Source organism: Caretta caretta, chromosome 3 (assembly GCF_965140235.1).
Source record: "Caretta caretta isolate rCarCar2 chromosome 3, rCarCar1.hap1, whole genome shotgun sequence".
Classification (NCBI taxonomy): domain Eukaryota; kingdom Metazoa; phylum Chordata; order Testudines; family Cheloniidae; genus Caretta; species Caretta caretta.
In genome coordinates this window covers 112,711,151-112,726,953 of record NC_134208.1, presented here as the reverse complement: position 1 = coordinate 112,726,953, position 15,803 = coordinate 112,711,151, and the positions used below count along the sequence as shown (strand labels likewise).

Sequence of the window (15,803 nt, the reverse complement as noted above, 5' to 3'; positions counted from 1 at the left end):
GAAATGCTTCAAACTCCACTCAAAGAATAGACTCGCTAAAATCCCAAAAAGGACTATTTCAAAGTGTGATTCTTATTACACTGATAGCAAATGAAGGTCTTACAAGCAGATATAAATGAAAAAAAAATTATTTTTTCAGGTTTAAATTTTTTGATTTTCAGTTAAGTTATTGCAGTTATTGGGTGAACTGCACCTCTGACCTCCTCTGGCCTCATTGAGTGCACCCCCTTCCCAGGTCTCAGGCTGTCAACTGTCTCTGGGTGGAATCACATGATCCTCTCGCTCTCAGATCAGTCCCCTGGTTGCAGTCCCCTTGTACTAACAGGGATTGCCTGAGCATGACTGACTTAGGCTCTGACCCTGTAGTTCTGTTCACTCTGGGGCAATGACAGTGGTAACCACCAATCAAACAGCCTCCTTAAAGCAAAGGATCATTTATTAGAACAAAAAGCATTTCAAAGAAAATATATTTTTAAAACGTTCAACCAGGCTGTGCTCGTACCTACCTTTTCCCTAAATCTTACCATTCCCTGGACCTGGGAAGGATTAATTTCTTTAGATTCCCCTCCACGGTCTCTCTCTCTCTCTCTGCCTTAGACAGCTTCTGACCAGGGAGGACCTTCCATTTCTCAGAGGCATTTTAATTGTTTAGCATTCTTTTGAATGGCAAAACAAGCTTGCACCTTCCTTGGAAACAGGAGGTAAGGTCCTTGAAGCTGACAGTTTTGCCCACTGTCTTTCAAGTGTGTGCTGGGGTGTTCTTATCTGGGGAAACCATTGTGTTTCTTCCCTGTTTGTTCTTCCCACAGCCCCCAAATATAAGTTAGATCAAGACCACCAAAATGTATATTGAGTTAAAGAATTTCCTATCATTTCCCCTCACTGACCTAGTCACTGTGTTCACAAAATTGTTATGTCTCAGTATGGATAACATTTATTACATATCATCTATACTTCTGTATAATCACAGCAATCACAAAGGGCATGCTACATGCAGCTCTTTCCACATACATACATTTATCAGTATTGTTTCTGGTAGTCTAAGCAGAAATGCCAAGGACTAAATGGCCACAAAGAGGTATGAACAATCCTCTCAAGCACACAGAGGTTTGCCTGCAGATTAGTTATCTGTGTATTTAAATCTTATATATCACGTAGGCATTTGATCATCTTTTCTGGTGTATAGGTGGGATGGAGCAGAGAGACTTGCACTGTTACTATCTGTTCCGTGCCTGTTTATGAATACATTAACTCAGTCTCTGAATACCGGTATGATGGTATTTACCGACAGCACTACAAATTAACTAATGGGGGAAAAAATCCAACACTAAAATGAAGCAATTACATTTGTTATTTTATATGTATTATAATTTAATCATGAAAAGGAAATATAGATACAACTGAAAATATACTTAAAATTTTAAACATACTTAAAAAAGAAAATTTAAAAATTTAGAAAAGGAAGAGAGTGTGACATTTCCCAGGAGTACCCAGGACTGAGAGACACCTGGCTTCCACCCACCCTTTGCATGTCTGTTCCTGCTGGGGGTCAGCTCCCTGACTCCACCAGCATCACAAGCCCTCCCCTTTATGCCCTACAAGCCCCTCCTTTTCTCTCTCTCTCTTAGTTAGCAATAGGCACACTACAACCCTCAAGCCCTCTGAAACAATCCCTGGAGTGTCCAGCCCCTGTTCCACTTAGCACCTGCAATATTCACAAATTCACTGCTTCCAAAGAAACAGTACACCCATCTTACTAAATCCACCTCAGATCACTGCTCTGCTTCAGACACAGCACTCAGATATGTATGTAATGAAATCAAATAGTTATTTATTTAACAAAGCATAAAGATTCAAATAGCAGCAAGTAGAACAAATGGTCACATATGAAATAAAATCATAACACATTCTAAAGCCTAAACTTAATTAACAATAATATCTTGCAGAGTAATGCTCACAAAAAATCCTTGCATTGGTTTACAGACAGGTTGTCTGTCTCATGAAAGGAGGATCACAGCCATGTGGTCTGCTTGCTCCCTGGGTGAATGGTATTGTGTGTTTCTTTCCCTCCCCCCAGGTAAAACACTCCCATCCTTTGTCTTTATTCATAAACAGGACATCCCCTGCTGTTCATTTCATCTTGTAGATTTCCTTTCTTGTAGATTTGAACCATCTTTTCTTCTGCCTATGGCTCTCTATGCAAAAAGGCACACAGCAAGAGGCAGTCAATACACAAACGGCTAGACAGGAAGATAGGTGTCTGCGACCTCCTCCTGAAAGGAATATTTCCAAGGTTTGTCACCTCCAGGTGACCTGCCTTAATTTCAAGGCCTTAAGAACATAAATTTTAGAATAGATACATAACACTCTAAAATATTATCCACGGATACATTTTGCAATTATGACAACGACCAGTGGGCTACTGACTCTCGGTAGAAGAGACCTTACATGACAGCATTCAATTATATGACATGCATATCTCTCACCAGAGGATCCCAGTAAAACCCTATACATTCTGCCAGCTGGCGGAAGGGGGTGCCTGGGTCACAAACAGTATATGACTGCTGTAGCAAGCAATGCTAATTTAAAAGATTTGGTTGTTTCAATTCGACCTTGTAACATTTTAGAAATGTTATGGCATGTGTCACATTAGTGAGAAAAATTCTTCCATGATCAAATTATAACTTGGTGGGAAAAGGCTCTTGAAATTCCTTCACTACATTTGTCTTGTATTTCAATACTATATTAAACTTAAGACTCCATTAATACACAGCCATTATGTATTAAAAGACAGATTTTTTTTCTTATCCAGGCAGTAAGAAGGGTCATAGCACTATATTCTTTTCATTGTTTTCCAAACACTAGTCAATACTATTGACAACTGCATCATCTGTAGTCACTTTAAAGTTCTATAAAGCCAGTTCTATCAAATGAATTTGTTCTCTAGTGAAGGTCTGTTGCTTCTTCTATAAGCCAACATAACAGCCCCCTCAACCGCCACCCCTCACACACAGGGAGAGAATACTGTGGTGGCCTATTACCTGTTACATAGGATCAAGAATTAAAGGAACATACTGTATGAATAACCTTGTAATGTAAATTCTCTTTTATTCATACTTCTGACACTTTGCATAGTTCAGACACTATAGTTACTTAGGGCTAAATTCTGGTCCCTGAAAAATTCCCATGGAGATACACAAGCCCCACAGTTTAAAACTAAATGACACAATGAATCTGATTTTATTACAAGTTACACCAGAGTAATACACTATAATTATACTATTTGAGTACTTCTAGCAATGTTAAGGGCAAAACTTTCAGTGAGGGAGCTGGACAATCCATAATTATGATAATCTTTTTTCCACTCAACCCAGCGTGAGCTTTTGCAAAGGCAATAAGACAGCGTATTATCATGCTATCACAAATTAAATAAATTCAAATGGAAAACCTTCCAAACCCATCATGATTTATTGAGTACCCCTGACACATCAGAGAGAGATATAAATCATTGGACCCCAATTCATCACGGGTATAAATGGGTGAAATTCCACTGATTTCTTCCAAGTTGCAACCTTTCGTGTCAGCAGTGAATTTAGTCCATTTCCTTTAACTGTGCAGCAAATTAAGTTACAAGTTGTTGGTTGTTGTTTTGTTTTTGGGGGGAGGGGAAGCAGGAGGGATTAGCTTTTTTAGGGTGGGCAAGAAGGGGTATTGAAAACTGTTCCCAGAGAGTGATCAGACTAGCACACAAGATATCTGTGAGAAGTTAAATTATGCTATGGAATGCTGCTTCAATTCTCTGTTTTTTGTGTTTTGTTTTTTAATCACAAAGAGGGGGGAAATAATCCTTTTAAGGATTTCTCCATACCCTTCACTGGAAATGCTAGAGGCACTTCCATTTTAGAGAGAGGCTACATCTGTCCTGTCCTTTTGGTCTATGTAGAGGCCCCTCCTTACTGGAAAGATCCCATTCGCTTTTTATAATTTCCTGTCACTGGCTGCATGAAGCAGGTTTATATGTTAGAACTGGATGGAAAATATTTAACTGTATCCTTTTCAACTTCTTCCTGTTCCACCTTAATCCCTGAGATATAAATAATTCTTTTTAACATTGTACATAAAGAAATTAAAAATCCTCCATTTCAAAACAGCCTCTTTCCCCTCCCCCGCACCTGATCCTCCTAGGGAGAGTCTGACAATTTCCATTGAACAGGACAAACAATGGAAAGAATTGTCTCATTTTCTTGATTCTTCAATATACAGCCATATTTCCTAAGCTTTTTTAATGTTTTCCTTTTTTGAAATGTTAATACAAAAATATAACAGGCTTTTCAGATCTTTCTTGACTAGTTTTTGAGGAACCATGGCCACTTCTGGGTTTTCTTTTTTCTTTTTTCCAAGAGGAAGAGTTTTAAAATGAGTTGCTTGTGAAGTCTGCCTGAGGCAAGAGATGGAATTTGAGCCATGAAGCCTGGGATTAGAGAGCAACCACTGCATTACATTAAGGGCACCGATTCTCCTAATCCTCTCAAATTTATTTTAGAAAAGTTACTAGAACAGATACATGGACCCCTTTAATAAATATTTCCAAGGACAAGTATTGCCTGTCCTATGGCACTTTGTTGTGACATTTTCTGGTCAGTATGGAAGAAACTTTGCTGGACTAACCATGGGATCTGCTGGTAGAACTGTTAACTTTACAGGTTTCAGAGTAGCAGCCATGTTAATCTGTATTCACAAAAAGAAAAGGAGTACTTGTGGCACCTTAGAGACTAACAAATTTATTTGAGCATAAGCTTTCGTGAGTTACAGCTCACTTCATCGGATGCATGCAGTGGAAAATACAGTGGGGAGATTTTATATACACAGAGAACATGAAACAATGAGTGTTACCATACACACTGTAACGAGAGTGATCAGGTAAACTGAGCTATTACTAGCAGGAGAGAAAAAAAACTTTGTAATAGCTCAGCGTACCTGATCACTCTCGTTACAGTGTGTATGGTAACACTCATTGTTTCATGTTCTCTGTGTATATAAAATCTCCCCACTGTATTTTCCACTGCATACATCCGATGAAGTGAGCTGTAACTCACGAAAGCTTATGCTCAAATAACTTTACAGGGAGACTTAACCATGCCCTGCAGCATCTCCATAGAGTCAGGAGGGAGATACATTGCTACTAGATTTCTTGGTACAAAGCAAGCATTTTTTACTGGAGATGGTTGAAAAATTCCTAATTTTTGCAACTCTGCAACTTCTGTGAAATTTCTTTGAATTCTAATTAAAAAAACTAAGAAATTTTCATGAAAATTTGTTTTCAGACCTTGACTTATACTTGTAGCTGTTATCTGAACATTTTTTCCAACTTAACAACATCCTTTTAAAAACACTGTCACCAGAAGAGGACACTGTATTCCAGTAATGATCTCCCTAATGCTACATACGGTGGTAATCAGACATCCCTACTTCAGCCTGTGACTCAACAATGAACAAAACAAAAACAATCCTTGTCAGTAAAGCGAAGCATTTGGAGCACTGTGCAATTTAAACTGGCTCACAGGTCCCGGATTCTATCAGATGTCTCACTGCTTCTGGATCTTCAGACAGCATTAGCACACTTCCACTGTCAACTGCTAGTTAAGAGACTGCAATCATAACTCTCTAATGCAAACTTTACAGAAACTTATTCATGTGTTTATTAAAGTGTGAACCAGGGCGGATAAAAAAATTCAGATTTATTTCAATCATTTTTTTATTTAAACTAAATGCACAATTAAAAAATCTATTTAAAGTAGAATTTGAAGTTGACAACATATCCTAAGGCCTTGTTATCAACTATTAAATTAAATAAATTAATTACAAAAAAAAATTTGAGTAATATACGTTTGCTGCCAAGTTTTAAAGAAAGTCAAACCACCCAACTGGGTCGGAGGAAGTCACCTATAAGCACCTGAGACCAGAGTTTGTCCAATGGCTAAATCAACTTTTGGCAGCAGTGGCCTCTTCTGCAGGTACAGACAATATTTTCTTTATTTCAGTTTATTTAACCAGTTTCACTTCAGTGACAGTTTGCTCAAAGTTAAGAAGCCAAGTGAGATCTGAAAAAGCAAGAAAGCTTGTTTTTTTCTCTTCCAATCAAAGAATAAAGAACTAGGTGTGAGACGATGAAATCTACTAGTTCTAAATCTTGAAGTACATTGTGACCAGAAATAATCAGTTCAGTTCACTAACTACAGATAATATGTCCTTTGTTTAGTAAATTATTTTGTTTTCAATGCAAAACATAGTTTGATAAACTTTTCTTATGTATCCAGTACATCTAAAGTAGTTTTATTTAATTAAAAAAATCCTACTTATGTGCATTTTAATTGAATTTGAATTTCTACCCAATAAGTGCTTGATACAGATCACAAGTAAAAAATTAATCTAGCAAAAATTTAAGCTATACAATAGTTTAAATAAATGTGTATCGAACAGGGGGATGCACAAGGGACGGCAAGCAAGGGCATGCCCCCTCACCCAATAATTGGCAGAAGCACAGAACTCCTCCTGACAGCTCCTTGGGCCCCAAGGCCACATTGGGGAAAGCATGCTCCTCAGGCTCCGGGGCTATGGTGGGAGCTGACAGCTCCTCCAGCCTGGGGCCATGGCAGGAGCACAGAACATGCTCATCCAGAAGCAGTGAAATTTAAATTCCTGTACATGCCCCTGGTATAGATAAAGTGCATCTTTCTGGCTAGCAAAAAGAAGTTTAGTATAAAGGCTAAATTTACTTGCAAATCAAAAAGTTTCATGGTTCTCAACCAAAGAAAATCAACTTTTCTTTAAGAAAATAACTAAAAGGTAAAAATGCAAAACAATTAAAATCAATTATTTAAATTGCTTTGATTTAAATAAATCCACCCTGGTGTGAACATATGAAATATGGTGAAGACTCTACATTGCTAGTGTCTTTTCTTCTTGGTTCAACAAGAAGTGTTGTTGTTTATGGGTTTCAGACCTTTCAGAGTTGGTTGGCAGTGTTTTTTTGTTGCTGCGGTTATCATTATCATCTCACTTCTCTCCCTGTGCCCCACTGCAGCAGCTACAGTTGGTTGGAACGCTCCAGGCCAAACCTTGGTTCCCACTGAAATCACTGGAAAAGCTCCCATGGACTTCTGGTCTCAAACCCTTTGAATTTGGCCCTCCAAATCTCGCAGCAGGACTCAGTTGAGAAGCCCCCATTCTCGGAACACTGATAGCCTGTCAGAGCCAGAGTCTAGTGTCCAACAGGTTAAGGAAGAAAACACTTACACTGGTTTGCATTTGATTGACTGATGTTTGTTGTGTGTTTTAATCATCTGTAATTCTGACTATTGTCAGAATGAGCAACAGAGGAACAATCCTAACTACTCAGCACCCAAATGACTGACAGTTTCTACTGCCCCCAATTCCCATGGAAACCGTCAACAGTGAAAGATTCGCAGACAAGATACCAGAGAGAAATCTGCAATTTATGTGACTAATAATACAAAACCTTTTTAGTGTCTGCAGGTAACATGTTAATATACTGTATTAAAAACCTTCACCATCAACATTATTTCAGGTTAGTTCAGTTTGCACACCAGCAGAGTGGCAGTGTTAGGAGATGGCTCGCCCATGCACCACTTCCCATTGCAGAGCAGTTTTTAAAATAACATAGCAATGCTAAACATCATACTGCCACACTATTTTAATAAATGGAGATCCCTGCAGAGTATATAGTACACCACATTTGTCAAGATAAGTGTATCAGTGTAAAATGTCATATTAACCTAGACAAAGAAATTGACCCAGATAGCAATGTTAAAAACAGAGTAAAGGGTCTAATTTAAACTGACAACACAAGAAATTTCAAAAGTTAAAGCTACCAATCTATTCTTAGCTCACTCCATTCTCCCTAGGTATGGCAGGGCTCTCAAAACAGAAAGTAAATCTTATGTAAGAGATATTACATATTCATTTCTGAAGTGTGGTAAATGATATTCCTGTCTACTGAACAATCTCCCACTGCACGTTTCAAGTAGTGCAGTGATGCTTGTGGATATGCCTCAGATTAGAACGGAGCCTGTAATTTCCTTCAGTTCCTACAAAAGTAGGCTTGGCAGAACTAAATTTATTTTTATAGTTTTGATGGTTTATTTTTAAGCATTTTTTTTCTTTTTTATCAATTTAAATGGTCACAGTTGCATGAAATTATAGAGGGGGTGTCAGACAATGGGGGGCATGGGCAATTATTTAATGACAGTATAAGTTGAGATTCTAAAAGTTAAAGCTTTACAATTGTTAAATCACAAATTGTTTAATAGAAGCTTTCCTCTTTATTTTTTTCAGTCTATGGTATATGATAGTAATAATAGTAATGTCCTAAATTCTCCTATATGTGGGAGAAAAAAAACTCACAGGGAAGAGAAATAGGAAAATTTATCTGTGCCTATCCAAACATTTCCCTTCTTCAAGTTATAAAATTCACAGACCCATTATAATGGGTACTTACCAGTTTGCAGCTTGGCAGGACCAGAACTGTCAGTCACTGGCAGCAGGGAAATTCCTTGCCTCTTGAACTTCCCTCTAAATGAGATAACTTGTACTGCCAAAATAATTCAAATCTACTCTTCTAAATAACATTGTGTGTTAAATATACTTTGAAAAAAAAGCACAACAATGTCTTAGTAAATTCCAGCTACCAACAACAAACCCAAACCCTTGAATAGCAATTTCCATATCTACTCTGGATGATCCATTTTTCTCCACAATGGGCTGGATCTGTGGACCTTATTACTCAAAAAAAGGAAATTTTCAGGGAAGTACAGATAATTTTTCCTATTCTTTTGTACTAAGCTCCTCAGATCCATGACAATAGGATTTTCATAGCAGTGTGGCTCCAGGGTGGGAAACGGGTTGATCCTTTAAATGGGGAAATCCAAAATGAGGTAAATTTTATATAAATAGCTTGTCTATCTTCCACGGGCACTAAGATCTGGAGATACTTCTGCCAAAAGAAAGGAAATGGCATTTGCTAAGATTGGATGACCAGTATGCAAAATTTGGTGAACTTATGTACTGATGGAGATGGGGCTGTCTAACAGTTCTCAATAAAGGAGACCACTTTATCTCAATAAAGGAGATTACTATGCCCTGAGACCGTCAGTGCTCCTAAGGACTCGACGTTGATGGATACCCAAATGATGAATTTTTGTTGAATTCATTAGGGCTTGAATACTATGATAGTTGTGAGGACTACTCCTCTGAATTATTTTATCAGATACAGAGATTTGCACCATACCTCCTCTCACGAACAGGCAGCATCCCCTAAATATGTACATGTCCCGGGATTCACACAGATCTCTGAACACATATGGAGTCTGAGGGTAAATTCCAGACTCCACTGAAATCAATGGCAAAACTCCCACTGACTTCAGTAGAGCCAGAATTTCACCCTCAGTGCCTCCACACTACTTCCATGCCCTCCATTCTTTCCCAGTGACAGGACTAGTATTTTTAAAAAAAAAAACTTGGTAAACCCCTGGGACACAGGGAAGTGGGGATGATGCCATATAGTACAGAACTACCCATAGGTCTTCTCTCTTCCTCTTCTGCTTCATAGAACGCACCATGGATGTTCTACAGGGACTGGAACTACCACAGGATTGAAGTAAAGGAGGCAGCATGTTGCAGAATTATTATGTCCACTCTTTTATGCCCCACCCAACCCTGATGTACCCTATCCAGGTCCCCTCCCCGAAGCAGAATAATCAGAGCCATTAAGATTCACGATATGTTAAACATTTTCAAAGGGTACTAAAGGCCTCACTATTCTAATCAGTACTGAGAAACAGGCTAAATTCAAGTACAGCATAGTACTACATACTTATTTACTGTAACTTATTACCTTTATGCTTTAGTAGGGTGGGGAAGTCAACATTTTTCCAGTATGTTTGCTGTAATTTTATGAATTATGGTTCTGAATCTAATAGCATATATGTGAGGTGATATATTTGACACACACACACACATATTATATACACACACACACACACACACACATATTATATACACACACACACTTGGAGTGAACAAGAAGTAAAAGGGAAGTTCTTTTCATTTCATAAACATTGCCTACAGCTTTGTTAAGTAGTAACAATGTTTTCATGGCAATAAATGAATGCACTACTACATTTGTCAATGGGCAGCTTTCCCTAAGGTATATTTCAAAACATTCCACTACTCATAGTTGATACAGCTATTCCAAAGCAACCAGATCTTTAGAGAAAGATTCATGTTTAAGTCTAGCATGGGTGAATGTTCCCACTTCTGCAAAGCACAATATTGCATTTGCTTCTTTATAAAGCATTGACCAAATTTTCCATTTTTGAACCTAGTACAGGTGTTTAATTTAAAGGTGTATAGTTAGTAACCTTACCTCTTAGATATTATCTATCTAAACATATTCTATAATGCCAAGGACTTAAACATATTGAAACTAATATCACAGTGGTTAGCTCACAATCCTAACTACAGGATAGTATAATTGAAGAGTTGAGTCTTATTAGCATAGATCTTTAAATTCTGAGGGAAATGTGGGTAGATGTCTGCATAGATGCTCATTTGAATCTAGTTTATTGATTTTGAACATTTACATGCACTCCCAATGTTATGACCTCAAATGTTATGTTATTTTTAATATACACTTTCCAAGCATGCTGATAATCAGCATTCAGGAATAATATTGTGAATGAAGATGAGGTCACATAGGCCTATGTCACAGTACATGGTTTTATGAGAACTCTTTGTAATAAATATTGAAATCTACATCAGTACAAGTTTATTGCTGCTAAGCAAATCATCTTAATTGCTTGGGTTATTTTTTAATAATGTATGTATGTTTTAATGAATTTATTTTTTATGTACTTGCAATTTTCAATGGAACAAAAATTGAATAAAGTTCCTCAAGAACAGGTCAGGACATTCATTTCAATTAGAAGCAGTAATGAAATTTCACTATACTATTAGATGTCACTTAGACTATATAAAAGATAAATAGGCTACTTAATTGCTCTTGACATGTTCCACAGTTATATGTCCCCACTTGTCTTTATATTTGTCTATATACAAAAGTTGTGACTACCTTGTCCCATACCAAAGTAACATTTTAGTAGCCATTAAGCAGAACTGTTCACAAACTTTAGGAGATTAGATATAGACTAACAAATCTGCTCTAGCACTACTTCTCACACACAGTGTTGAAACAGTCTGCTTTGCACTGACATCACCAAAAGAGTTTAATGAAGCAAAGGTCCTATCTTCTTTATTTAATCTGATTTGGTTGTTGCTAGCACTCTTCCCCCTCCCCAGAGAAGATATTCATCTCCCCTTCATCTCACTTGTTCCTGAGAAAATTACTTTGTACTTTTCCTTCCATCTTTCATAAGGCACATTCCTTTCAGAGTCTGCTTCTCATTCTTTGAGCCCTGTAAGGTAGGCAAGTCAAGTCAGAAACAAGCTTCATTTCATGAATCTGTAATGGATTCCAGGGCTTTAATTCATTGAGGCTCCTTTTCACTATTAGACCTATCTCCCAATAGTTGCTTTGTATCACCTGTAATTCCCTCACCAATCAGAAAAAAAATAATTAAAAACTGCACATGTGAAGAGAAAGATTTCTCAGATTTTTTTTTTTTTAAACCAGTGACATGTTTTCACACAAATCAACTGCCCTACTCGGCAGCTACTCCATACATGAAGCTCCCATTTATCTCAGTGAGGCATGTATAAAGCAGCTGCAGGATTGGGCCCCAAATGTAAACTAGAAATCCACCACCTCTTTAAGAATCTCACTGATACTTGTGACTTCTGAATGTGATCGGTCAGATACAGGGGACTTGAAAATAATATAGGCCTTCAAAATTCAAGAGCATTATTGGCGAGAGCCAAAATTTTACTTCTGTGAAGTTTTCCTCAGTTACTTGATCTCTGAAAATAAAGAATTATCTAGAAAAAGTGCTTCCTTGCTCTAACTCCCATGTAAATCCACAATATGGTTAGTGATAGTCCCGCATGTCTGAAATCACCCTAGGCAGATGGCTTGAATTCAAAATTCACTCTTCTTAAAGCAAGTCATATTAAATTATGTCAAGTAGTCATAGTCAAGTACTTTTAATTTGGGGCTAATTTTGTTTGTTCAGATTCAAAAGAAATACTATCCAGATTCTTTATGTCTACTGATGTGCAGATACATACTTCACCTTGAAACACAAAAACAAAAATATTGCAAGTGATGGCTCTACAGTCCCTCATCCCTACACTGCCATATAAGATATATATTCAGTTTGTGTCTTCCAAGTCCAGAGGTCACTAAAAAAGCTAAAGGACACAAACTAGAGGTGGTGGTAGTATTTCCAGTTCCCAGAGACATTTAAAAATAAAATTCTATAAAACAGCCTGCATAAAGTTTGTTGTTTGAGGTCCTCCTAAAACATTTTTAATTGAAGCAGTAGGCATTATCAGGAAACAAACAGAAATCCAAAAATAAATATATTCTTATATAGCATTTTTCATCCACAGATGAAAAAACACTTAGGAAAGGTAAGTATATTTTATCCTCCATTTACAATTGGGTAAACCAGGAGGAAATGACTCATACAATGTCACGTAGCAGAGCTGTGAACAGACCTCAAATTGCTTGATGGTCAGTGCCCTACCCACCAGGTCATATTTACTCTCAGATCGGCACACCTTTTGTTGAATATATGCAATAAATAAGCAGTAAACCTTGAAAAGTTGTGTTTTATTACTTAGAAGATGATACTTGCAATTTCTTCTGAAATGCAGACTTTATATATCATCTACAAAAAATATAGCACAAATTTTGCTAAAGGCACATCAGGTTTTCTTCTTCTAAAGTAATAAACTTCCAAAAAAAATTACTGCTGTCATAATAAGTCCATTTTCCAAACTAGGTATGATGCAGCATGTTATTTTCTGATATTCAATGGATGTTGTTCAGAGTAATCACCACAACATGATTTTTTTAAAATGGCTCAAAGGGAATAGTGAAGACTGACTGTAGTAATGGGTGACACTTGGAACAACATGTTGAATAACATACATTTAAATCATGCCAACTCTGTACTTTCTTTTAACATTATATGATTGTGAACTGGTTCATGAAGAGGATTTATAAAGCCAAGAGGTTTTTCTATTCTAAAAATATCATCCAAGAATAAATAAGTTGGTGAGACAAGCTGACATAAAGCTAGGAAATTTAAACTTAAGGCTGTCACTCTGTTCATCACCCACCCCTTTATACTTCAGTGTGTTGCATTTGAGGCTAAAACCCTACCAACTTAATTATACAAGTATTCCCATTAAAGTCAATGCTGTTACTTGCACAAGATGAGCAGGGTTTGGTCCCAAGTCGTTAAGCTGCACCCCATCACACATAAATAAGGAGAGTGAAAGAAGAATCAGCAGCCATAGATTTGAACTTCCTTGATGCTGTGTGTTTGTATCTTAGTATTTGAATGTTCCAACAACACAGATATAGTAGAAGATCTATTTGATAAGAAATGGGCCACATGAATAGGAAGATCGAACATTAGGAAAAAGTTGTCTGCTTGTAAAAAACAAATCAAATATAATCGCAGAAATGGACAGCATGCAGCTCCAGTGACACTTTCTGTGACCACTATTTAAAAAGTTCTAGATTCAAGTGAAGGATTAAGAAAGAGAGAGAGAGACCTTTGATGGCAGTTTAGAAAACAAGAAGAGTCAGGCAAATCATAATTTATGAGAGAAAAATCACTCATCCCAAATTACAGTTAATAAGTTTTCAGAAGGTGATGTATTTACACACGATACAAGAATTCATATAGGCTTTGCCATGTTAGATCATACCACCGGTCCATCAAATTTGGTATGCTGTCTCAAGGAGCTGCCAATACCTGATGTTTCAGAAGAAGGTGAAAAAAAATAAATCACCATCACAATAGAGCCATCCACTTGTTCTGTACTATACATGGGAAAAACAAGGAGAGGCCTTCCTTCCAGACACCAGCAAGTGATCAATTTAAGTCCTGAAGCTTAAGATCCTTTCAGTCCTAGCACGTCTGCAACTTAATGGTCATAAAGTCATCCTTTTACACTTCAGAATACCAAGTTTCCTTTCCAGTAACTCTTCTTTCCAGGCTAGTTTTAGCATTCTCCATTCATCTGTAAATTGTGACATATCTCTGATCCCCATGAAAACTGTGGCTATCACCTGCTCAAGTTCCGTGAAAAAAGTTAAAATATTAAAGCAAGGTGAGTTGGAGCCTTTCAATTTCAACTAAATTTTCATAAGGGGTGACCCAGTCTGGACACAGTTCTCCACATGAGGGTCTACACGGTTAGATATAGCATGACATTTTCTACTCCTTTTTAAATGCATCTAGACATCCTGTTCGCTTTTTAACTGCTTCTGCTGCATCCTTGCCAAACATCTTCATTGAGCTTTCTTTGACATCTGCGAGGTCTTTTCCCCACAGAGGATTCCACAAGCTCAGAGTCCATCAATGTATATGAGAAGTTTAGATTATTTTTAATCCTGTGCATTAGTTTACACTTACCATAGTTGAGTTTCATTTAGCGTCCTCATGTCCAATGCCCCAGTGGCAGTTACATTGATAGGGAGCTTCTTCACAATCCTTAATAGCTTTCGCTAACAAAACCAATTTAGCCTCTTCAGCAAGCTTCAACAACTAGCTGCCAGTCTTTTCCAATAAAGGCTTTTCAGAGGCACTGAGCACCCACAACTCTAACAGAAGTAAAAGTGCTCAGTATTTCTGAAAAATCAGAACCCAAATCATTAAATAAGATATTTACTAGCACTGGTCCCAATACATTCCCTGAGGCACTCACCACTGACCTTTCTATTAACTGTGAAGTAAACAAACACTACAACACTTAGATTAAAAAACTAGTTCAGTGAAAAAAAAACAATGGAATGACCTTTTCACTTAACTACATGAGTATTTACTTTTCTTATCATATTTTCAGTACAGACTATCAAAGGCTTTATGCAATCCAAGTAATTTATATCTGCCAACTCACCTTCCTTTAATATTTTAACTTTTTCCAAGGAACTTGAGTGGGTTACAGACACAGTTTTCACAGAATGCGATTTCACCAAATTGGAATGGATTTTTCCCAAGAACTGTACTTTTCTATTCTTTCATATAGAGTTAGTCCCCCGTGCACAGACTAAATTACACCTGGAATGGTTGATGAATAATCATACCACTCTCTAGTTAGCAAGAAAGTTAACAGAAGGAATTATTCTCTTGCATCCTTACACGGCGTTTCATAAAATATTAACCAACAGAAATGGACACCAAAAAGCTATCTTCACCAATACGGATGATCCCTATAATTCCCATATTAATGAAAAAAATAGAGGATAAAACTGGATTATGCCTATTTTTGAACTCAAGACCCAAACTTTACTAGAGAACTAGTCTAGCCACTTCTATCACAGAGAATAAAAAAATAAACCAAAACAAGATCTCGACACATCCCACCACAACAGCAACATAAACTAAGCATTTGGATCATAAAATATCAGGGTTGGAAGGGATCTCAGAAGGTCATCTAGTCCAACCCCCTGCTCAAAGCAGGACCAATCCCCAATTTTTGCCCCAGATCCCTAAATGGTCCCCTCAAGGACTTAACTCACAACCCAAGGTTTAGCAGGCCAACACTCAAACCACTGAGCTACCATCCCTCCCCCAGAACCAACCAATTTT

At 37.4% G+C, this 15,803-nt stretch overlaps 1 protein-coding gene across 3 annotated transcripts in view; it reads right to left on the bottom strand.

Annotated features, from left to right (window-relative positions):
- Window positions 1–15,803, bottom strand: part of SASH1 (SAM and SH3 domain containing 1) — an 890,912-nt gene that overhangs the window by 873,169 nt on the left and 1,940 nt on the right. The window lies entirely within an intron of this gene.